This window comes from Corvus kubaryi, unplaced genomic scaffold (assembly GCF_017639235.1).
Source record: "Corvus kubaryi isolate FWS band 111438036 unplaced genomic scaffold, C.kubaryi_AGA036_p1.0 37387, whole genome shotgun sequence".
Taxonomy (NCBI): domain Eukaryota; kingdom Metazoa; phylum Chordata; class Aves; order Passeriformes; family Corvidae; genus Corvus; species Corvus kubaryi.
Window position 1 is genome coordinate 1392472 of NW_024581129.1, and position 10393 is coordinate 1402864.

The following is a 10393-nucleotide window of genomic DNA, read 5'->3' on the forward strand; positions in this document are numbered from 1 at the left end:
GCTCTATGTAGATTCTCCCAACATTTATTTATATTTATGTTGCAGGTTTAATCTATGAAAGATCAGGTTTTATTTACCAATCCATGAAATTGCCTAAGGGATATTTTATAGCTGAAAATAATGAATTCTGAGGAACAAAATCGTACATCACAAGAGGGGAAAACTGTGTTTATGTGTGTGTATTTATATGGGGTGTTCATATGCAGTAAGGGAAGTAGAATTCTTGGTTTTAGTAGCTTAGACCTAGAAGGTTAAATCATGTAGTAACAGTGCACAAGAATGATGAAAAGATAAAATCAGTGAGATATTAAGTTGTCTTCCAGCAGACTTGACTGACATATAAAGAAAATATTGGCAGAGCAACCAAGGTTTCCTTCAAGTGGGATTTCACAGCCTCTCTACTACAGTCTATTATGAGTTTACTTGGTAAAAAAATGTAGGCATCTTTTTTTTTTTAAAGAAAACGCATATGTATGTGGGTTTGAATATCTGAAAACAGTGGATTCAAATTTCCTATAGTAAAATTATTCTCATTATAAATGTAAAACATAAAAGATGACTTTTTCTTTTTGTAATACATGGTCCATTCTGTCAGTGTTAATTATTGGAAAATTGCATTCCTGGAGATAATGATAGAGGTTGACCTAGCAGGCTTGCTAATTGCTTTTAAGCAATTGCAATTTAATGTTTGTGGCTTGGACTCTGTTTTCAATTTGTTAATATTTAAATCATCTCATCAGGGCATGTTTTTTCACACATTCCATTGTCCATGAGACCAGTAAGAGATGCATGTTTCCCACTTCTAAGAAATAAACCTATATATTCACACCAATGTGAAAAAGGATGAAGATGATATTAGACTATTAGTCATAGTTTGCAGTCTTCCTGCATGTAAAATCTTAAAGGTGAAAATTACAAGTTCATTTTCAGAGGACATGGTGAACCCATTCCCAAAATGCTGCAACTAAGAAAAATAGGGGCTAAGGGTGGACTGTGTCATTTGACAGTTAAATTGATTAAAAAACTCCTGTGTCTGAAGAAATCGAATCTTTCTATAAACTATACTTCAGTTGTTTTGGAGGCTTATGTAGTGATAAGACTTCCTTTGCCAATTGTTTCAAAAGGACAAACAAATTTCCTTTTAATCACTCTCACAGAGCTTTCCTGTCATCAAATCATTTATTTTAGGACTCTAGGACACACAGCTGTTTTACCACTTCAAAGAAAGTTCCAAAATTGCTCCTTTTCGTTTTTCTTAAACCAGTATAAGTTTATATTGCTTATATCACATCAGCTTTCAATATTACCACCCTGTTTCTGTAATTTCCCAGCTGAGTGCTGCTAAGTTAATTTAAGAGTATCCACGCATCAAATAGCCTTGGGGCCCAGACAGATGGCTGTTTGGAAACAGCTGTACTAGTTTGAGAAGTTACTGTCCAGGGGTTTTCATTATCAATCTCAGCTGTGATGCCATAATTCATTTTGTTAGTGCTCCAGCTGCTCTTATTTCTGCTCTTATTATCCTGCTGTTGATTAGTGTCGTTAAACCCTATTTCATTATAAAGTCAGCAAGGTTAGTTTAACTGCTTTTACCAGTGATTCCATCCAACCCAGCTGGCTTCATGCTGAAATGGATTGTGAGCACTCACACAATAATAGCATAACACAACTACTTTTTAGCCTTGTCTTTCTATGCATTTTGTTTAACTGAATTCTTTAATTCGGTTAACTCAATTAATCCCCTTTCATTAAACCGCTGAACTCTTTGTATCAAGCAGACAAAGCATTTATTGTTACTGAAAACTCAGATATCACAAATAAAGCATTACAATTCGTGGTCAAAGGAAAAAAAAGTAACATTTTAAAATAGATACAGCATTTTATTACAAAATTAACCACATTAAGAAAAATTATAAAGGGTCTCTTTGATTTGTATATAACTAACTCTGTTTATTAGATGCTGTAAACAGTGTTGAATCTAACTGTAGGGGATGAATGGTGAGCTGCCAAACAGCTCTTAGAAAATGATGACTCGAGCAGTAATGTGATTCTATTGACACTACTAGAAAGATCAGCATACCTTCCATGGAAATATCAGCCAAAGACTCAGTTAATGTGAGCTAACAGGCAGAGCCTGCTTTGTTGGGACTTTCAGCACAATGCTATGTGTACCTTATTGCAAGGGTATGTTCTAGGTAAAAACATAATTTTATGAAAATGTGTTTGTATATGATACTTTAAAAAAAAGATAGTAAGAAGACATTGAAATGTAAATTGATTGTAATTAAGAAATCCAAAGGAATTCTTAATTTCTTTTTCTGGTTTCAGAAAGTGTGTTAAAACATGCCCATTAATTTTGAGACAAACAGTTGAGTTTTCATTAGAACAACGCCGGAATGAAATACTTCTGGAGGGTCCTTTCTTTTTCAAGTAGAGACCAAAAGTCTCATTTTTATAGGGTGATCCAGCAACTTCCCCATTAGGAAGGCAGCCCTGTGCTTCCTTGGCCAAGGCTTCTGCCGTGCCCCTCTTCCCTGGCAGTGGCACTCGTGGCTTCACGGTGCGCGAACGGCTCCTCCGCTCTGCTCCACTGCCCCTCGGGAGGCTTTTCTGCTGCATCAGCCTGATAAACTGACTTACCCAGTAGTGACACAGTCCTTACATCCAGCAGAGGGGAAATGGTGCACCAGTAATGCAGGGAAGGAGAAGTGCCCAGCTGTGATGGGCACTCAGTGTCAGAGGAGCCGCTGTGCCCTGTGAAGCCGCGGCCACGCTCGCTGCGGGGTTTGTAGGCAGGGCTGTGATGGTGCCTCATGTGAACCACTGACTCTCCCCTGCTTCACAGCATGTTAAACATTTCTATCTTTTCCTCTAAAATTCTTTAGTCTTCTCTCAGTCTCTCTTTTATACTCTTGATTATTAGTTATGCAAAGTGCTCTAGGATAGAAAGTGTGAAAACTGCATGAAAATTACTTTATGCATTAATAGCACCTTGCAGGACTGTCGACCTCTTTTAATGCATATGCTGGCAAAATTTCTTTTGAGTGCAAAGAAGAAATTGTGTTCCTTTCAGCATATACCCAGGATCATAAAGCTACAGCATTCTTGGCTGACATTTTATTTGCTATACTGCTCCACTGCTGTGTAAAATTACACTCCACAAAATGATCTATATTTAAAGTATGACAGTCCTTACTGTCTGAACAATTTCAGACTGAAAATGTAGAGATAAGCATAACACTTAAGACTCACTTTAGTGGCTCACAGCTTTAGACTTGTAGGGAGAAAGAATTTTCTCTAATATAGCACAACTGATGGGATAAATTTGTTCCAGAATTTTTTACAGATTAAAAAATTGTTTGCCTTCTACAGAAAATACAGTTAATTTAAACCCAACCTGTACAGAATGTGAGTGAATAGCAGATTGTGGTTCTGAGCACTGCTTTGTGTAGATTTAGTACTGATGGGACAGCACTGGAAATGAAAAAGTGTCTGTCCTACAGTGAAAGGAATTTGAAAAATATTTAACTTTTTAATGAAAATACTAAAATCTTCATTCATCACTTATGTGAACAAAACACTTTGCTGACACTGTTGCAATGGTTACTTCTCTGCTGTTGGAAAGACTGTTGCTGCTGTTACACAAGCAGCACTTTCAGCTATGATATGTCCTAAGGGCATTCTTTTCTTCTTCTTCTTATCTACATAAAATTTGTAAAATTTTAGTTTTAAAAAGCAGTGTTCTTAGGGAACATAATAAAAGTAATATTCCAGGTTTTTTAGCAGTACCAATTGTGACCCTATTAGCTGGCAGCTCTTAGGAATCAACCATAGCCTGGGCTTTGCAAGGCACTTGTGTAACAGAGAAAGCACAGTGTGTGGAAAATCTAGTTAAATCAAAATAAGACAGAAAGTAATCTTCACAGCAAGTGAGGGGGGTGATTTCCAGATAAAGGAGGGAATATTCTTCTACATTCCATTCAATTTTCAAGCTGTATTTTTCCTTTGGCAGTAGAAGTTATTACTCACCTATCTGGAGAGATTTTTAAAATACTTCTTTCATAGCAATAATCTTTTCCCTTGGGAAGATGCATCCAGCAATACTCTGAAGAACTCAAAATTTAGGCGTTCTGGAAAATCCTTGCAAATATGAGTGAGATACGAGGGAGAACAGGCTGCATATTTTAGGAGTGCTAGAGCAGGAACAGATGCACAGTGTCAAGCAGCAAGGAAATGCAGTCACTCACTCCTTATACAGCTGTGATGTCTCCACCTGAATGATGAAGAAGGATTCAAAAGCTTAATATCAAGTTAAGCTGAGCAGGGGAAGTCTAGTCTGCATACTTTTGAAGGATGCCTGTATGCAATGGTATCACATCAAAGTAGAATTAATTGAAGAAGAGAAAAACGTAAAATTCAGAACCCAGAAAAAAATGGCTACATTGTGAAACTTCTTTAAATTCATTCCATAAACACCCTTAGTATTGGGGCCATAAATGAAGTTACAGCCACGTGCATGTTTGCAGGACTGAGTCGTTTCCCAAAGAAAATATTGAAAAGAGGATATATTTATAAATGGGGAAATCTTACACTAGGCTTAAAAAATATTTAAAATTACTGTAGGTAATATTGTTGGATTAGGAAAAGGCATAGTCTGAATAGCTAATGGATTTCTTAAAGACTGCATCTCTGTGGTTTATTTAGGAAAATTCAGCCCTGTAAAATGTAAGGAATTACTCAGTTTTATGTGAGAGTTTCTTTCTCCTCCTGCCACCCATTTCACCAAGGGTGGTTGAAATAATTGAGGAAGATTTTAAACAAAATAATTTGTTGCTAATTTCATCTGCCCTCCTTTTACTGCAGCTGTAATTCTTTAATTAATCTCATAATAGAACTCTTGTAAGTGATGACCTCCTCATATTCAATGGTTTTACATTTTTAATCTGTTCTATAACATTTATATACACACACAATATATATTAAGATCTTTATGTTGAATGTATTTCTTCTAGTAATTTGGTTTCAAACTAAGCTTTATAAACAGGTTAAAAGTGGAAGGCTGCTTGCTGTTAGTAGGACACTGCACTTTTAAAAGAATTTCACTCCTTTTTTTAAAGTATTTCTGTATTTACAGTATTTGGCTTTTTCTTTCTGAAAGCAAAAGTGCTGCAGTCAAAATGGTTTAAAATGGGGGCGTATATATATGATTGCTTTTGATTTAAAAGCACATGTATAAAATTTGACTTACATGGAAGACCTTAAAATTTCCTTTTTTTTTTAAGAAACAAAAAAGAAAATCAAAGAACAAAGCAGTACTGAAGGCCGAGTACGTGGTGGTGGTTTTCATCAAGCCTAATTCAAAATGCTTGAGATGTTTCTGAAAGTTTAATCTTGGCACTAACAGCTGAGAATGTAGTGATAAAAGTCATAAGACTCAGGATACAGAATCCAATTTATTGGTCCACACCCTGGACTCAGACATCTTTGAAAATTTATAAAGATTACAGTAACATTTAATTTCTGAAACTATGCTGGGAATGTTTGAAAAAATAAAAAGGAAAGATGATCATTTAGATAAACTACAGCATGTGATGATCTGAACAGTGCACATCTTACACAGTGCACAGTGCACAGATCTTACACAGGCACAGCAGTGGGTCTGTGAGCACAAGTCTGAACTAATCCTCCAGTACCAAAGCTGTATTTTCACTCATCACTCTGCAGTTGCTAATAATGAATGATCTGTGGTGGAAAAAAAGGACAATTGCAATTTGGCAATTTTTCTGTGATTATACAAACATCTTTTCTTTGGTTTTGTTTTTCTGGTTTTTTTTGTTTTTTAAAGGAGAGCAGAAATTCTTCATGGGTTCTGCAATCTTCTTTGTTTCCTTTTTCTGCTTTTAACCTTAACAGTGAAAAACATTGGAGCATTTTTATTGAAAATGCTGGTGTTGTGTTTTGTAAGCCATTTAGATAAGCAAACCCCAAATTTTTTATTTATAGGTATGGGATGTGCTAAAAGCCTGAAGAAAAGGCTGTCACCAGCTGAAAAATAAAGCCTCCAAATAGTCCTGCAGCAAAACTAGATTTGAGACTCTTGGTTAAAAAAAAGAAGGGGAGAAGTGGGGCAGGGAAAGAAAGACCACAAGCTGTTAGGGGAGTCTTAAAACACAACTCAGAGAATTCAAAGGAGGGGGTGACAGATTGTAGACCACAGGAGCTGCTTGCCCTGACTCCCTTTAAGCCCTCCCGGTGGCATCCATCACCCAGGTGTCTTTTCCAATGTAACAGTCTGTTTTCTTACCTGGTGCTTTGTTTTAGTCTGTGCAAGAGTTTAAATCTGGTATCTTTGCAGAACCGATCACATTTTGCAAGTCAGAATCATGTCAGAAATAAGAGGGGCTAATGGGTATAAATACCGTTTTCATGAAGCTGCCCATCAAATCTGGAATTCTGGGTTTCTGCCTGTGTTGGTTTCTGCCTGTAAATCCCCAAATGCTTTTAGCTGGGGACCTGCCACTCTGGAATGATTTCCATTTCTGGTCAGTCCTTTCTGTTTTCATCGTTCTCTTTTTCTGTCTTGACTACTTACATTGAAAAATACTGCATTCATCAGATGCTCTGGAGATGCACTGGTTGCCTTCATTCTGGATTTTCTTCTCTCAGTCCAGGGTTGTGTTCCATAAAGTGTTGTGTTTCTGTGGCTGTTCTCTTCATAAATCTCAGGTCATTGAATGATTTGGAGGACACTTGAATAATTGTAAGCAATAGTCTCCAGTACCTCTAATTCTCTGTAGTTTTTTCTCTTCTAACTCAGGTGTTCATGTCAGTTGTTGATCTCCTTTAATACTTGTATCTTCCCATATTTCTTTTCTTTTTGTACATCTTGAATTGTAAAAATGCCATTCAAATATATTCTAATGAATTCTGAGTCTTTCTGTCAAAATATGAGGAAAGCAATGGTCCATTGCACAAACAAATTCTGCTAGAGATCTTTCAGCCCTTATTTCCTATATGCATCTGAATGTTGGTGTTTGGAAGTCTCCTGTATGTCAGCTCTTGCTTTGCTAATCTGATCCTAACTGAATTAAAAAATGCCCTGAAACTTTTTGTCCTCTACAGTCATGGAAGAAAGACTAAGCATTTGACAAGCCCTGCTCCTCATTTGGAGAATTAGGTTTGTCCTGTCACATTTTAAAATCCATCTTGCAGAAGCCTCTTCTGCCGAGTGATTCTCTGACAGTTCCATTTCAGATTCATGTTTTGCAGGAGTGTCCATGGGCATAATTTCCATTTTATCATTTGTTTGTTTAATGTATCTGTATTCAATAGATCATTTTCCTATCACTAGTGACTAAGTATTTCCTGGAGTGAAAGGTTTCACTAATAATTGTATACAGGCAGGCTTCCAATAGTAAGAGGCTAAAATTATAAACACTTTATAAAAAAACTGTCTCTTTAAAAGTCAGGTCTTATTTCAGCAAGATTGCTGGTGGCTCCAATTTCATGTTCAGGCTTCTTTGGCATTTCATTGGGAGGCTAGGGTGAAACTCCTTTCTATATATATATTTTACTCTAAGCCCCTGCTAATAAGTTATTCCAATAGATTTTCTTTAATGGATTTTCATCTTCTTATAGTCTGAGTCTATAGTATCTTTCATCACTGTTTTCAACTGTTTAAATTACTAAATGTAGTCCTTGGAGCTCTATGAAGAAGTGCACTCTATAGAAAGTGTGGGTGTATAAACCTTTCATAAGCTACTGTCACAAGCCAGTTGTGTTACACAGTAGTGCACAAAGTAGGTCATAGTTTATTCACTGTTATGCTGAAACAACCAAGTGTCAAACCAGAACATCAGTCCTGTACATTAAGATGAGGGAAAATGATGTCTGCCATCCAAATTAGATGTTAAGGATGTTTGAACTTAGTGCTTATATAAATAGGACAAAAGCCAGTCCTCAGACAGCTACAATACTTGCAGATCTTTGAATTTTCCCTTCTCAGGAGCTAATGAACAGTAAACCCGGACACTTTCCAGTGCTTCCCTTAGCCATCATCTGTGCCTCTGCGTTGCAGCACATACATGATAAACTGTGTCAAATGAGCTGCATTCCCAAGGAACGTGGCAGACCAAGCAGTAGATGCCTTTATTGTAGTAGGAATAGCAGATCAAAAATAGAAATTAACAGTTGTGCTCCTCAAGAACAGCCCCCACCTCACCTCCAAAGAAAGTTATCACAGTCCCCACTAGTGCTTATTATTGCAGTGGTGCCTATAGTGTCCTGTAATTTAGAACGTGCATGTGACTAAAGCATAGTTTAATCAGATTTTCTCACTATTAAAAACTAAGAGTAAGGAGTAAAAAGACTGAAAAATACAGTAAAGAGACTGAAACATAGTGCTAGCAAGTTAAACTGTTCTGTCCATATGACCTATTCAGGTAGAAATACCAGTACTAGAAGAAATAAGTGAGATGTGAGATTATATTTTTTTCTTAACTTACACAGTTACAGCACTTAAGGGCCTCAGTTCCTCTGTGTCTCAGGACTTCAAACAGGAGCTGATGTTTAAAAGTGCATGAAATACTGATCATGCTGCCAATGAGCATGATTGTATTAATTCTAATATTGCACCTCCTTAAATTAGGCATTCTCTGTAGATAATTTTCATACATTCAGTTACACAAACACCTTGGGATTTCAAGTGCTTGTAATTTTTATGAATCCAGCCTTCTGTGAGAACAGTTTCCTTGGCATTGCCCTGAGACTGGCAGCAGCTCACAGTTGCAATCCCCACTGTGTAAATGGCATCCTGGGGCAGTTTGTTCTGCCCAGTTATGTCCATACACCTTTCCCCAGCATGCAGGAAAGCTCAGCAGAGAAACAGGAATGGTGTCCAGTGCAGCAGAATCACAGCTGTGCAGTGGTGGGAGCTGGCCCTGCACGGCTGCACACAGCGACCGCGGACACGGAGGGATGAAAGGGGAACGGTGCTGCTCAGGTTCAGCTTTCAATACTTTCTAAAAGCAGCTGAAAACTGAAATGGCTCTCTCCCTCTGCTGAAAGAATGATAGGACTTCTAAGACTGAAATGGTTAAAACTCAGCATAAGGAATGGCACAGCTGTGAGCCAGGTTGTTGACATTTACACCATTCGTTGCTTTTAGATTTGTGTTGTCTGAAAGAAACGGGCTGGATTATCAGGTACTGTAAGTTGTTCTAAACATCTTCCTTGGGCATTTCAAAATACTTTAGGCAAGCTAGTTCTGTGTGAGGTGTCACAGCCTGAAAAATACATTTCTCCAATGGAGATTTCTACTGAAAAAACGTAGCCAGGCAGCTTTGTTCTCCATCTTTCCAGGTTATCTGAATCCTGAGGACATCTTACTTTTCTATCTGCATAAGAAGCAAGTATATGTCAAAAACTATTTACATAACTGCCTGAAATCCAGATTTATGCTGACAGCCTGTGCTTCCTGCTTGGTGTGATGTGATTGGAAATTGTTATGCTTAAGTAACACAGGTTATGATAAGACATGGACACTGCTGACTAAAAGCACTGCTAGCAGATACCCAGAACACCTGCTCATTTTAATGTGAAAGTGTGTGAGCCCTAAGGTTTCTGAGTGTTGCAATTTTTATTAAATATTTGCAAACGTCAGCCTCATCACATCAAGGAATATTAGATAAAATTCAATGCAATAGAAAGTATTTTGTATACAGGACACTCGTAGTCATGTGGGATATTAAATCCACTCTTGATTTTTCTCCTTAACAGCTGTACAAACAGAAGCCCTAAAATCCAGAAGGATCTAGTGCCATCGAGGCACTGGGCCTGTGTTGCCTTGACCGTTGTAAAACAGGGTTTATCCTGCTGCTGCAGTCTCATTTGGGGTTTCTAAGGGATTGCTGTGTCCCTCCTCATACAGCACTTTTCCTGTATGCTTTCTGTGAGCTGAGATCCTCCAGGTTGGGAGCACACTGAGCACCTTAAATTAGCACATGGGCCTGCTGCAGCCCAGCATTCCTTGCATGTATCAAGAGGATTTTGTTTGCTGGTTTTCAGTTGCATGCCTTGGAAGGGTAACTAAGCTCTCCTGAAACTGTATGGACAAAATGGGATTTTTTGGGGATTATTTGGCTTTCTTTGCCTCCAGCATAGCTTTTATGTATAAATTTTCCAACAAACTTGCTTGATGTAAAAGGTGTATAGTACAGATGCATCTTCTGAAGTGTAGGAAATAAAAAGCAGATTTTCTAAAGTTGAAAGGCAGTTTGTAAAATTTTAAAGTATTAAAACCAGAATAAGATAGCTGAAATCACAGGAGTAGAATGAGGAACCAGACTGTTGTATCAGCAGAAGAAAAACATTAGGTTAATCTGTATTACAGCAT

At 37.5% G+C, this 10393-nt stretch overlaps 1 protein-coding gene across 2 annotated transcripts in view; it reads left to right on the forward strand.

Moving 5' to 3' along the window:
* The window catches only part of IQCK (IQ motif containing K), a 37456-nt gene that overhangs the window by 24994 nt on the left and 2069 nt on the right, over nt 1–10393 (forward strand). The window lies entirely within an intron of this gene.